Source organism: Haliotis asinina, unplaced genomic scaffold (assembly GCF_037392515.1).
Source record: "Haliotis asinina isolate JCU_RB_2024 unplaced genomic scaffold, JCU_Hal_asi_v2 scaffold_17, whole genome shotgun sequence".
Classification (NCBI taxonomy): Eukaryota; Metazoa; Mollusca; class Gastropoda; order Lepetellida; family Haliotidae; genus Haliotis; species Haliotis asinina.
The window spans coordinates 1,100,542-1,116,176 of NW_027133889.1; the positions used below are offsets into that span (position 1 = coordinate 1,100,542).

The 15,635-nt window shown below is 40.4% G+C and overlaps 1 long non-coding RNA gene across 1 annotated transcript; it reads right to left on the minus strand.

Moving 5' to 3' along the window:
- Window positions 1-13,030: 13,030 nt before the first annotated feature.
- LOC137269854 (uncharacterized) lies at window positions 13,031-15,333 on the minus strand. Its single transcript, XR_010955072.1, has 4 exons — window positions 14,954-15,333; window positions 14,055-14,130; window positions 13,786-13,887; window positions 13,031-13,196 (listed from the first exon to the last, which is right to left on the minus strand). It is a non-coding gene; the product is annotated as an uncharacterized lncRNA (long non-coding RNA).
- Window positions 15,334-15,635: the final 302 nt, after the last annotated feature.

Here is a 15,635-nt window from a genome sequence, read left to right on the forward strand (position 1 = left end):
CAAAACGTGCTCGACACGTACCGTTCTTGTTATAATTTGTGACAATATTATTCATAATATTACGACAGACGGCTAAAGGGTTCACTTCAGTCAAATGTTTGGTTTGTTTCTTAAATCGGTACAGAGCACAAGCAAAACGTGATCCACACTCGAATTACGGATAAGCCATCTCTCTCGAATGAGAGACTTTTTAACCAATATCAACGCTGAATGCGTGTCACCATTGTCCGGAAGTGCTGGTTGCTACCTGTTTAATCTAGGTTACAAAACCAATGGCTTCGGTAATCTTTCCAAATGCTTTGACGTGCAACACTTCCTGCCTTGACGCATGCATCCGCAATTGACATCTGACCAATCTGATATTTTAAAACCAGTTTGTGCCAGTTCATTCCATTTCGAACACAGCTTGAACATCGGCCACAATGTTTCGGATTTTTAACATGCCACTGCGTTATTAATGGTAGTGGCTGTTGACTGTTATGCTATTACTCAAACTCAATTTACTCTTACGCAGAGTCTGAACAGCATCTATCTAAGGACTTGGGACACATTAATTTCGAGTGTGACCTCCTGATCCCGTAAGTCGCTTCTTCCGACAGGCATGGCTTGCTGAAGACCCTGATCATCACGGGTCTTGGAAGTGAGGTTAAAGACGGTAGCAGTGAGCATTGAAGAGGACAAAAGATGATGAAGACCTTCCTAATGAGGGGACATTAAGCTGGTCACGAGAAAGACAAATTCCATTAACCCACACTCTGATGCTGCCCCAGGGAAATGAGTTGCATCACTCAACAAAATACACGTTATAATAAATACTAATTTTAATGTGCTTTCTAATATCATGTCGTATTTTAAAAATGGTTTGAACATTAACGTCTATAGTCCCTGGAACATAGTCCTGTTTCCTCACACGATGTGAGTATTTCAGGTAAGGATATGGTGCTATACACCATGCGCCATGAGACAGACATAGGGCTGTGTTGCAGAAGAAAACCATGAAAAGCAAAGGAGGATATTTACCTCTTTTTTCCTTTGCTTACACAAAAGGTTGACTTTGCATGTTTCACAGGGAAGACATCGTGGTTTAGTTTAGATATGCCAATACTTGCTGTTTCCTTACAACTCGGGATTTCAGACGGTTAGTATTGTTTTTTTATATGATTGCGTCGAAGGTTTTTAATATGTTAGTGTGAAGATGTGCTCTATTGCTATGTATGCGATAGTACCACAATCGTCTTGTAAATACCATCACCCAGTGGCTCGCTGTGATCTCAGATGCACCTGATTGGGAGAGAGAGGTGAGGGAGTGGTAAGAAAGGGATAGATTGAAGAGGGATGAACACCTACGTAAAGACAGGACACCACTACTTGATAGTTGTAGATGTTGGACATTATATCACAGATATTACAGTAAATACTTTTTAATCATCTGTCAGCAGAATTGCTTCTTCCATGTAAGGAGGAAAACGGCCATGAGAACACGGGACATCTCTTTCATCATCTTTAGTTGCATATATTTCGTCCTTTAAGAGCAGATTGTTGAAAGAGTTAAACCTGATGGTATGCCATCACATGTACCTAGCTGGGAACTAATCAGCCGTAAAACCAATGAAACAGATTTAATCCTCTGAAAATTCCATCAGCTGACTAGGTCTTGGGCTTGGCTTTCTTGGATTCCAGTGGACGCCTACAGGTGGACGCCTACTGGTCAAACCTTTAATGGCCAATATTATAAGAAGAGAAAAAACAATCCAAGCTAATATATTTATAAAAATCCGCAACTTGTATTCTTCCACAAGGACGCTGCACACATCTGACTAGGTTTGAATTCATCCGTTGCCATCAGATGGGGCATGGGACGATGTCCATCTCGTTCCAGGCGTGGCGAAAAAAGGTATGGCATTCATTATGTGAGGTGAAGTGAAATAGGTTTCATAGTCGTACTTTAGAATATTCGGCTTATATGATGGCGTACATGCGTGTGTATGTGTGACTGCTTGTACTGGCACAGACTTAAAGTGGTTTTAGAGCACTCACAGATACCATGCCACAGTTAAGCATGAATTCCCCACTAAGACACGTTCTACCGACTCTGAGCCGACCAGTCCTTGTATTACCTATTAAATCAGAGCCAGTCAGGGACCAATAAGGATCATATCTTAACGTCTTTTACACGTCCGGGGATCCAAACGGCGACCTTCCGTTCTTCTGGAACTTACGCTCTTACCAGTACCGTGGTGGTGAGGCATTGTGTCGTAACTGATGACCTCATTTCATCAAGAAAGAAGCAACAGGAGACAGACTCCATACGAACCCGATACTGTGATGGTTGATGAGCTAAGCACGTTGCGCAAGTAAAGGTCACACACATATCCTACATCGTCGTTGTATCGACAAGTATGATTACCTGCACGTGTGAGAAGGATCGACATCCACTAGTCATAAAGAATGTAATTGCAAAACAATTGATTTCAGGATTGAGTTTAAGATGAAAACAATCTGCTATGCGGGATATCGATTCTGAGCGCCATTATTGATGTTGCATACATGACGTAAATTAAAGCTACATGTCGTGAAATGCAATAGCTTTATTGTGTTTGTTCTTCTTCTTATTTTTTACAGATTAACATGCAGCAGAGAGGGTTCGGGTGATCCTGGCACAGTCAGGCTGGTAAAGCTCGTCATGAGCTCAGGGCCTTCGCCCAAACTACACGCAGCCGAGACAGCGAATGAGACTTCTCCCAGGAAACAGTGCCTAGTTGAAACCCACTAAGAACCTTTCAGAGAATCTGAAGGCTCCCCAACAATGCAGTCTTCTGCATTACCCAGATTGCCAGAATGGATGTGCTCCCAGTGAAGAACCCGGGCATTCTCCTGATCTGCGACAAGAGATCAGAAGGTAGCAAACCCAGGGCACTCAGAACAATGGGGAACATGACGACGGTGTACTGGGGAAGCAAGCGAGACATTTCAAAGGCGAGGTCGGCATATTTATCCTGCTTTTCCTGAATCTTGTCGATCCCATTGCTGTCAAAAGAGACAGAAACTTCCATGATATAGATGAATTCACTGGATCCAAAATGACACGATCAGGTTTGTCAGCAGGAATTTTTCCGAGGATGTATTTGGGCCTATTCCAGAGAAGTTTAAAAGCATCATTTTCCATGACGCCCTGGACATGGTTCGTACCTTCGACGGACCATGGTCAAAGCCACAGGCATGGCCTGGACGATCGTAAATGCAGAGAGCCATTCCATCATGTCTTTTCATTATAAGATATGCTGTTTGTGCCAAGGAAGGGCATCCACTGACAAGGTGTTGGACAGTCTCTGTAAATTAGTTCACTTCATAATCGACATTTCATGGAAATATATTCTTTTAGAATCACATTCTGGCGATTGCGAGTGGGAAGTGACTAGTCCTGTGCAGCAAAAAGGAAACCCTCCGTTTCACATTTGCGAACAGCCGACTTGATCCAGGCAATGGAGTCGATTGGATTGTTGTTCTGCTCCACACACTGCATGTACACACAATGCAATGGCTTCTCAGAAAGCTTCTCCATAAAGGACCGACTCTGGGCAGATTTGGTGAACAACTTCACTTGGTTTACTCCCATCGGTGTACCGTCCAACAGTACATCACCATCAACAAAATCAACCTTAAATTTCAGATTGTGTCCAGCAACCCTGGCTGTGGTATTCCTTGCTTTGATCATGAGTCTTGAATATACATCGCCTGAGGATCATCCGATAAATAAATATGTGCAAAAGTACACAATAAGATTCTATCATGAAGAACCTCCACATTAATTAATCCCCAACCTCCTGAACTGACTGACGATATAAACAATTAAAAAAGGAACGAGGGTGATGGGCTCTAATATTAGTTATGTTCCTTCTGGTCAGGAGGTTAAGACTGTAGATGCCTTGCTTTGTCCAATCAACTACGCCAAAGCAATAGGAAAGCACTGGCACAGCAAAGGTATTGGTGGCTGTGACTTTGTTTCAACCATGTAAGCTTTGAACTCTTTGAGCCTTTTCTTTACACGAGATTTATACGAAGAGTGTCTCTTGAATCTGGGCATTGTCCCTAACTTGCATGCAAAAATAGGTGTAGGCCGGATCTTCTACAAGATCTTCAATAAATCCTTCCCCTTTTACCTTGACCAATCCATCATTAGTTACCTTTTCATGTTTGAAATGAGTATTACATTTGTCGATTTCAAATGTCATGTCAATATCATTAGAAAAGGACTCGACAAAGAGAAGATGTTCTTTCAAATAGGTATCTCCCTTGGCAAGGACCTCGATGTCGTCCGTGCAGAGGAGATGAGTAAGAGGTGTTGGGGATCTGTACTGAGGAGGTTCGGGATGATAACCCTTCTCCCTATTGAGAAGAAATCTCAAAGGATTTAGAGAAAGACAAAAACTGCAAAGGACTGAAGACGTCCCTTTTGAAATATTCGCCTTCTGATTGGAACAGATTCCGAAGTCAGCATCTGCCCTTGCGTGTAAATCTCAAGTTGAGTTGACCTGCAACTCATTAAAGATTTGAGTAAATCAATTAGTCGCCCAGGGAGGTCAATACACTGAAGAGACTCCAGGCTCCATTCGTGAGGGACAGAGTCATGTGCTTACTTGTAGTCAATCCAGGAAACGTTGTGGTGATAAGTTCTTGCCTCTTGCAACATCATTCCCTGTACAAGAAGTTGATCCTTGCACCCCCAACATCCCTTTCTCGCCCCCTTCTGCTCTCTGTAAATTATCTCACTGGAAGAGCAGAACGATGTCACGAGGTTTGAATAATTTGCATTAAGTATTCAAACATGTGATAGGGCGGAATTTTGGTGATCAGTCAAGTCTCCTTCTTTGGGAAGAAGTATTGTGCGACCTTTGCAGAACCACGGAGGAACGTCACCTGTGTCCACATGAGAACTGAAACAGTGAAGTAAAGGTGTTTGGACAGAGGGGAACAGCTTCCAGTACCGGTTTCGAATGCCAAAAGGCCCTGGAGCTGTATTAGGTTTTGGCTTTTTGATAACATTCTTTAGGCAACATGGTGAGATGTAACAGACAAACGACACAGCAATTAACGTCATGTAATTAACAGACCGCTTCATACAAATAATGTTATTAATAAATCAATTCATTTTGGGGAAATACAGATAAATGTTGTTGGATTGGCCTCCGTTACCTTAAGGGGTAGCAGATTTATTTTTATCAAAAATAGAGTGAAACAAAAAACATACAGAAGTTTCGGAAAGATCAGCAACTGAAGAAGAGGAAAGCGTCAGCCCTAACTGGGTGATGTACGTTTGGCTTAGAGAATGGTTGTCTGCCTGTCGATGCAGGAGCTCATGGGCGTGAGTTACGTGCCCTCGTTGAAGCAGGATCACATTATCGCGTAGCACAGAACTGTACTCATCATAACCATTTATCTTGCTTTGATCAAGGCAGTAGACCAGAATCTCATGCCACTTCAGCTGAAGCGGTTTCAGTTGTGTAGTTCAGGTAACTGTGTAGCTGCTTATCGTCTCACGATAAACCTCACACGGTTGTTTGCTGCTTTGAAATACCGTATCCAATTATATGTTACATTTGGCATTGCACTTTCTTTTCAGATTAATCTGTGAAGTGCAGGTACTTAAAGTGCAGACTCAATCAAAAATAGAATGTGAAAATATTCTAGAAAAACATATTTGCATGTGTCCGTTACTGAGGCAGCATAATTCCCAGAGTAGCATATATTATATTTGGCCGCTTCCTAAATGGGACGGTCCATTCATTTTCAGACTGTTTCTTGCCTTTTCATCTTTCCTCGAGCTGTGCAAATATTGAAACCCGTATAATCACCGTCCACCTCTGCCACTCTCTACCTCATCAGACGCTACAGTTAAAAGCACAAAAACAAGTTCTTCATCCATGGCGAAAAATATGTGAATACAATTGCTCCATATGAAACTGATACTTTGAAATTGAACCACGTTTGCTTCAATATTCACTTAACTGCTACGAAAATAACAACTTACTGCGCGCAGACTCCATTTGAGATCGTTTCATCTTACAGTCCCCTTGCGCGCCAAGTTACAACTAATATTGACTGGAATAGAATTGTTGAGGAATCTCCCTCTATGAATGCCAGTTCAACCCAACCAAAAAGAGTTCCGTCAATTTAACAAACTGGTCGATATTCTGATAAAACAGTTGCAATCTGAAACGCAGCGATATCGTATTCCTCTTGAAAGGAGGAAACCAATAACTTCTTCAAATATCGCTTTCTGCTGTTACGAGATAGCACCGACGAACCGACCCTATGACCACCGCAGTCTCTTTATTTGCAATTCTTTTTTACAGCGTAAACGAGATTGGCAAGGCGCCGTTCTTCGCCCATTTTATATTACGTGAATCCTCAGAAATAACCAGATAGAGTGATCTAGGTCAAAGCTGGCACTCCACAGAGACATTTTATGGTATAAAGCTTCGCCGTTATTGATGGGAACAGAGAGCATGAAAATTGTTATGTCCGCACTGTTCATCATTGCTGGGAACTGCGGCGATGAGGTGTAACCTTGTGATGAATTTTATTAGGTCTGATTTTCATGTGTGTTTAGGAGTTAGTGCCTCGACGTGGAATCTGAATGCTTTATATAACGTTGTGTGGCGTATGTATCACAGTAGGCTTCTGCGTGTGTTTTGTACAGAAACATTTGGCACATGTATGTGTCTGGTAGTTAGTCATAGCTGGAATTCCACGTCCGCCCGTGCCGCCGAATGAGTATTGCCACATCACGTGGTCTGTAGTGCAATACTAGACAATCTCGATGTACCACGCGGCCTGTGTTGTAACAGGGCTGGGGAAGGTACACTCCTCTCATCATATGCAATTACTTCATGATAAACATGTAGAGACTGTAAACAAAGCATAAAGGATTTCGCTTCTTGAAGATATAATTGACACATATAAAATACCGGGCAAAAGAAAGCATATGGAAAGTTACCATTTCTCAAATATTTTTGTAGGTACATTTTACACTGAAAAATGTCGCCCCAGCGTACCTTCAGTACGTGTACGTAATAAAACGTCGAAGTTGTCAGTTGCATAAACCCTGCTTTAGTTGCACATGCAATAAAGATATAATGCGGATATAAAGTTAGAATGCGGAGAGGTCACACATGCAGATTGGAAAAGATCACGACAAACGTGCTACGAATACTAGCAGTTGAGAGGGCCATATGTTCCAGATGGGGTCGACACAGGGCACCCTTTGGCTGCACCCGTGTGGTGGTCTGTAGAATGTTGCAACGTTACGGACAGGCGGACACAATACCAGACAGGCCAATAAGTGGGAAACCGCGAGTAACAGCACCAGCTGAAGACCGCCATTTTAGGACGTTACAAGCGATAAGCCGTCTTCTGAGGATAATGCCATCAGTGGCGAATTCCCTCGATCACCGTGTCAATTGATACACGGTGGCTAGACGTCTTCGGGCAGCAGGTATCAGAGCCTACAGACCCTTCAAAGGACAGGTTTTGACTCCTGAACAAAGACATCACAGATTGCGTTGGGTCCGAGTTGTTCGTCTTTGCAGCGACGTTGGAGGTACAATGTTAACGTTCTACAGTGGCCAGCACGTTCTCCAGACATGTTCCCGGCCGAATACATGTGGGATGTAGACAGAGGCGTGCGGAACCGCCCTAACCCAACACAGAATAGGCAACAACTTGCACAAGTCCACCAGGACCAATGGCGTCGCATACCACGTGACCTTGTCCGACGTCTGAGGTCTTTGGCGAGAACGAGGCTGAAATTCATGTTTATTGGTGACTGCACGTGCAACCCATACAGGCCCTGATGCCTGCTGCAATGCAACTGTCTCATGAAGGTGTTCCTGTGAATGTGGTGTCCGAGTATCGTTGCTGCTTGTGTCGTCATAGGCGTCGTCATATAGTTGTTGTGACCCCTATGCAGGTCGTATCGATGGATCTCTCTTGTTGTTCTGCTGTTAGCCTTGGCATTCCTGTTGTGTACTTTTCGTTGCAATAATGTCAGTTTATACCGTGGATCACCGATAAACATGAATTTCGAGACGCGTTCATCAAAAGCAAAAACCACTGAAGTTGGTGTGTTTGGGCTAATGATACACATGCTGTGTACCTGGAATATCACACTGACCACAGATTTCAAGATTACTTTATCGGGTTACTTTATTTTCAAATTCCTTTCGAAATTACGGGTGTAAAAATATGTGTACGTCAGTTTACTAAAATTGCGGAAGCATTAGACACATCTTATAGACAATTAGTACATCAATGTAGAAACATGTCGAACTAATGAAATCAGTACGCACCGACTTGGGGTGACGTGTTAAAGTCGTCAAAAATACCTTGTGTTATCTGAGCCACATTTAAATAATGGAAATAGAACACGTGGTGGTTAACACGATAGCCTTGTCACGTTGCTGACGTGGACTTTATCCTTGATTGTGGAACTACCAATTGCAAGCGGTTTATGTACCGTACGAAGCCAAAGTGTACAACCTGCGTCATCTCTAAATGTTTCCCTCGCCGGTTTTCTATATAATGTGATATAACCTGATTCGGTTTCTTGTTTCAGGACCACACAGAGATAGTAAGGCTTCCTGCCCTCAAGGACAAGCTTCCTAGCTGAGGTTACTGAAACCCAAGACTATGGAACCTTATTCCTGGAAACGTCAGTCTAATTGTTAATTCCATATATTAGGATATAGTAATCCATGACCAATTACCTTAGGTGTTTTGTCAAAGCATTATGTAAAAAATGTCAGTGAAAAAGTGTCCATTGGCTTGAAGTCCATTGTGACCACGAAAATAATTTGTGTCGTTGTTAGTACTCAATGCGAATGTACGCGAACATTGCCCGAGGAGAGACAGTGTTCTGGTGTTGTGTTCTTATATTCTATACTTAAGTCAAGATACCTCTTGACTCAAATGTCATCATTCGTTTACCAGTTTATGTTAGGGAATCTTTGAGACTTGAAAATACCAGTTTGATAACAATTTGCCTTTAACCGCAAGCATGGATTGATCAATAACTGACCCGGATCTTCACGGGTGAGATAAATAGAATTTATCTGAGACTAAACCATCTATACATGTAGCATAACAACATTAATTTTGGGATGGCAGCTTTCATTGTTTTATTTGAATTTTAATTGAGAAAGAATTTCAGTATGTATCAATATTTCGTTTTATCGCAAATTTCGTTTTATATCACTGCGATGGCCAAACCGCCATTACAAATCGTGCTCTTCCGGAACCATGCTTGACAGTAATGTAATTCCTTGTTTTCGAAGAATATTACCTCTGCCGGCAATCCGTAAACCAGTAAATCGATAGCTCACAAGGCCGATGTCGCAAGTGCAAGTGCGAACAAGGAACAAGGAAGTATATTTCGTGCACAACACTGTCCATGAAAACATGTTATGGACGACAATACAATAACAATACAGGGTCCTTTCGGAAGTCCTGACAGACAATGTTATTGGCTTTTGTTATCCCCAACGGTTATATCTAGTGATACACAGTTTCGACAGTGTTGGTAAGCGCCATAGATAGTTACTTGAGGTGTGGGGACAGCTATCGATTTCACTAAAAGTCTCTTGCGTTATGGAAGTTGTATAAGGTTTGTCATTGACGGCGTGTTTGTTTCAGAAAGGGCCTGTAGAAGAAAAAGGGCGATTTTCACCGTGGGCAAGATTTGAAGATCGATGGATTCATGAGTTTGGTATTAATCCCGATTTTGTACATCATTTCACTGGTGTCATGATGAGTCAGTTTAGTTTGTGAGGAACTTCAAATGTGAACCAGAGTGAGTGAGTGAGTGAGTTAAAATGTAGTCACTAGAATATCACAGAGAGAAATTTGAAATAAATGACTTAAACGTACATACTATTTAGGATACTACAATATAGACACAGGCTACGAATGACCAACAACTGATCGTGAAGGCAAATCAACTTACTAGGCACCACGGGTGCTTACACTGCTTTTATTACCTGAATGGTCCATAGCTGGACCCGTTTGGAACCTAGCCCTTCAGCCACTGGCCATTGTAGTGGAATTTAGCCACTATTTAAAGCAAACAATATTCTACGATTAAAGTATAGTAGGTCCCAGATGACTGACGTATCCTTTCAAGACAATATTTTTGCAATCACTACGAAAATGACCTGGTTTCCAGAAACCAGGAAACCATCCGTAATGTGGGTAATTGTGGAATGCAGTTGGTTTCACTTCACTAAAATTCCCTGAGTTTCCAGCTAGATTCCATTTTGGATTCCGTGATGCATTGCTAACCTAAAATAGTATATGAATTTCTTGACCTGGATTATTTTCATCAATCATATTCAACACTTTGCAAATTGATATTTATTCTTTTTATTTCACGCTTTATTGTTATCATGAGTGCAATATGACAAGTTCCTGACTTTTTTAATCGATTCATTTCTACATTTCCACAGCATAATGGGGGGCAGTGTTGGACAAACTGAAGAAGGCAGTCAAGACCAACTCATTTTGACATACAAAATGTATGTATAACCTAAGCCGTCCAGTACATAATGTACATACAAAATAACCAAATAATCATTATGTAAATCTTAGGAGTCGGTAAAAATGCACGCCACAATCACTATTCTTGTAACCTGCAACTGGAAACATGTTCCACTTATAGTTATGCATCATGCACAGGTCTCCTTTCAGAAGCTTTTTGACGGGTTTGGATGAACAAGATGGATCACTTATGAAGTTGTGGGGAAAGCAGCGGCCCAATGCTTGTACACTTATTACAACAGATTATGAATTTAAAGGAAACTTTTTAAAAGTTGTCAGAATGTCTGCCACAATGACTCCACGTTGTTGGTTAAGAAAACATTTCTTTTAACAATAACGGATAATTCGTAGTTCTATACACGTAATATATACGCATATTGTAAGTAATATTCAGAAAATAAACTATAGCTTTCAAAGGAGAATTCTTCGTGTCTCTGCCCTCAATCAAATGTCAATAAGGTGTTCTGCGATTGAACCTTTTGTCACTTTGGAGGTCAAACGCTCAGTTTATACTCTCTGAGCTCCTCGCTTAGTAGACAGGGGTTCAGTTTATTTCACCTCAAGTAATACTGGACAGTTTTCTTTTCTCTAGCCATGGATATTATTGACGAATGCGTGTTCGTATTGATACTTTGTTTTCTAAATTTCAGAAGCTGGAAAGCGGGAAGGCTGTGAAACGATTGACTGGCCGGAGGAGAAGCAGAAAGTTCTTCCTCTCTTGGGGAAAGAGCTAACATTTCTCAAACTAGGAAGCCAAGTGATATCGGTTGATCTACATCGATGTGTTTAAGAAAACATTCTATACGCATTGCTATATTATTCCTTTGTTTTTATTTCATTTACTAATTTGAATATTCCAAATATTATTTGTTTACAAACAGATTGTTGAATATAAAGAAACGTTTAATGAATTTCTGTTTAATTCTATTATTTGTCATCCTGAAGCTTTTTACCTTAATGCAACTGTATAAAATACTTGATTTGCTCCATGTGAAATTACCTCTTCTCCGGAGGAGCAGGTAAGGGACCGGCATGAGCAAGTTTCAGTTCATGGAAACTAGATTATAAACTAGATTGTAAACTAGATTGGAAACTAGGTTGGAGACTAGGTTGGAAACAAGACTGGAAACTAGGTTAGAAACTAGGTTGGAAACTACAGCATGGAAACCGGGTTGAAACCTACAATAAACTGATGCATGGAAACCAGGTTGAAACTTTCAATAAACTCATACATGGAAACCAGCTGGATCCTCCATGGATTAGTGGGTAGAGAATCGCACTGGAAACCAGCTGGAAATGGTGCAAAATTCAGTTTCAGGTTTCATGGAAACCAACAGTAAATTACAAACACAGAAACCTTGGAGGATTGGGTAATGAAACGAACTGGAAACCATCCTGAAATGGTGCAGTTGCAAGGAAACCACAATGAAACTTTAGGAAATTCCTTGGATACCAACTGGAAATGTTGGTTTCCGTGACGTTTCTTCTCAGTTTCAGTGTTCCGGAAACCAGCTTATTTTTGTAGTGAATACTTTAACCACCTTCGTGGATACAGCCCCTGATCAGAAACTGCAGCTTTAACTCTGGCAGTATTAAAATCATCTATCTATGCATATCACAATTTATCAGCTAACGCAATGTCTTATTAAAAACATGGATTAAATGAGGTGTGAGATAATTTTAAAAAATCCTTCGTTAGTTTTACATTGAAATAGTTACTTGTGATGAAAAACTCAAAACAGTCAGGCAGGACATGCTTGACCATGGGTAAATCAAATATTGGCGTGCTGTCAAACCTGGATGTCTGATACTCCTGAATAATCTGTGTTATGATGTTGGTGTTCAACGTCGGACTCAGCAATATTCCATCTACAATCGGTGATCAACTTCATTAACAATGCTCTACACAACTGGGATCACAGCAAGAATAAGCTGGTTTCCGGAACACTGAAACCGAGAAGAAACGTCATGGAAACCAACATTTCCAGTTGGTTTCCAGGGAATTTCCTATAGTTTCATTGTGGTTTCCATGCAACTGAAACTGCACCATTTCAGGATGGTTTCCAGTTCGTTTCATTACCCACTCCTCCAAGCGGGATCCAGTTGGTTTCCATGTACGAGTTTATTGTAGGTTTCAACCTGGTTTCCATGTATGAGTTTATTGTAGGTTTCAACCTGGTTTCCATGTATGAGTTTATTGCAGGTTTCAACCTGGTTTCCATGTAGGAGTTTATTGCAGGTTTCAACCTGGTTTCCGTGTTGTAGTTTCCAACCTAGTTTAATACCTAGTTTCCATGAACTGAAACTTGCTCGTGTCGGCCCTTTACCCGGTCCTCCGGAAAAGATGTTGTTTCATATCTCACATGTAGCAAATCAGGTATTTTATACAATTGCATAATGGTAAAAGGCTTCAGGATGACAAACAACAGAATAAAACACAAATTCATTAAAAGTTTATTTATATTCAACAATATGTTTGTAAACAAATAATATTCGGAATATTCCTAGTTTGAAAAATGTTAGCTCTTTCCCCAAGAGAGGAAGAACTGTGTGCTTCTTCTCCTCCGGCCAGTCAATCGTTTCACAGCCTTCCTGCTTTCCAGCTTCTGAAATTTAGAAAACAAACTATCAGTACAAACAAGCATTAGTCTTCGATATCCATGGCTAGAGAAAAGAAAACTGTCAAACATTGCTTGAGGTGAAATACACTGAACCCCCATGTCCGATAAGCGAAGAGATCAAAAAGTATAAACTGAGCATTTGACATCAAAAGTTTCAATCGCAGAACATCTTATTGATATATGATAGAGTGCGGAGACATGAAGAAATTCGTCTTTGAAAGCCATAATTTATTTTCTGAATGTTACTTACAATGCACAATTTGAGTATAGAACTACGATTTATCCGTGATTGTGAAAAGACATGTTTTCTTTACCAATAATGTGGAGTCATTCAGGCAGACAAGCTATGAATATGGGGTCACAACCATACGCTGCAGCATAATGTGCTGCATAATATTTAAAACTTTTTAAGCTGTATTTTTCAAAGGATAAATTGCACATTTTAAACAGTGTTCATTTTGAAATTCCTTGAATGTACATAGAAAGAATCCAAATTAACTTGATATTTTAAAGGTTTCCTTAAAATTTTTTTAATCTCTGCAAGATGTCAAATGACTAGAATACGTTTACTTACTCTGAACTTTTTGCCGTTCTTTGCATGCAAGCCTTGGGCCTCTGTTTTCCCCACAACTTCATAAGTGATCCATCTTGTTCATCCAAACCAACCAAAAAGCTTCTGAAAGGAGACATGTGCATGATGCATAACTATAAGTGAAACATGTTTCCAGTTGGAGGTTACAAGAATAGTGACATGCGCTATGCGTTTTTACTGATTCCTAGGATTTACATTATTTGGTTATGTTGTATGTGCATTATGTACTGGATGGTTCAGGTTATACATACCTTTTGTATGTCAAAATTAGTTGGTCCAGACTGGTCCAGACAGTCTTCAGTTTTTCCAACACTGCCCTCCTTTATGCTGGAAACGTAGAAATGCATCGATTAAAAAAAGTCAGGAACTTGTCATATTGCACTCTTGAAAACAATAAAGTGTCGAATAAAAAGAATAAATATCAATTTGCAAAGCGTAGAATATGCTAGATGAAAAGAATCCAGGTCAGCAAATTCATATAATATTTTGGGTTGGCAATCCATCATTGTATACCCATATGTTCTTTATATACTCTTCATAACCTTTTCTGTGGGACTAACACAATCCACATTTCTTCATTCAGAGTTCGTTAAATCTTGATATGATAAGCATGACACTACTTACATCAGATGGCAAATCTAAATTAAATCATAAATCAATAATATAAAACTCTTCAATATTAGTTTGAAAACATTGTGAAATTTCAATTTTGAAATTTCCTCAAACAATGCACCAAATCTGGTCAGAGAATGCCTAACCTAAAAATGCAAAATGACACACTATTCCCGACTACATTGTTTTCAAACGTGCAAATATCAAAAGCAATATGAAAAGTCGTAACAAGCACATTAGCAATAATATACCAGAGATGTTTTTGATTTATTTTTTTCTTGCAAAGATAATTCATTAACACATTGAACCATTTTAATCGTGTGTGAGCTGATCCAAATCACAGTAATATTGAGTTCTTGAATTAACCGAGTGCTGAGTGAAGGAAGCCATACATCCCTCTTGCTAAGAATTCGACACGCATTTGTTTACCGAGGTCCATCAAGTCTAAAATTTCATATGTATTGTAGTAGTTACTTATTTACGTTAAACATTACGAATAACATGTGCTATTGCTTATTTCAAGAAAATAACACTGTACCTGACCAGATCGTGGAATGTTCCTTTTCTCCCGCGGCGATCGACGACTGCTGCTGTTCTCAATTTTTCACGTATCCGAATCTCAGAAGCTTCCATTGTAAATGTCATTGCCAGTCTCTTGAATCAGATAACACGGGCAAACGTAGGAATACTGCACTGTGTTGACTTCCTTGTCGTCGTTACTGGACATACCGGGTGAGAACTGCTTTCAAAATAGTCGTCTCAAACAACTTGGGATCAAGTGACAAAATGGCGGCAACTGTGCGTAGGGGCATTGTGGGTAATAAGAAATACCTGATCCTTTTTCGATTGGCAGGCACGAAATCCTTCTCTGACCCAATTTGGATGTGATTTTAAGACAAAGACTGAAAACGACCACTTCAGTACATAAAACTGTTGCTTTCATAAAATGTCACGAGTTAGCGTGCCCATGGATTACCGGTTCATAACTTCCGGGTTTGTCTGTCAACACCTGACTCAGGTAAGTTCTATTGTTTTTACAGGTAGCTAATTTTGATAATAGGAGCCTGTTAAGTGGGGACTGCCCCAGTGAAGCCGACACACGAACCCCGACACACTAATGACCTGACACTGATTAGTTGTCAAGTATTTGAACTCAGTGTCACAGTATGCCAACTATAAATGCTTTTAACGCTAAACTTTACCGCACTGCCTCAGTTTAT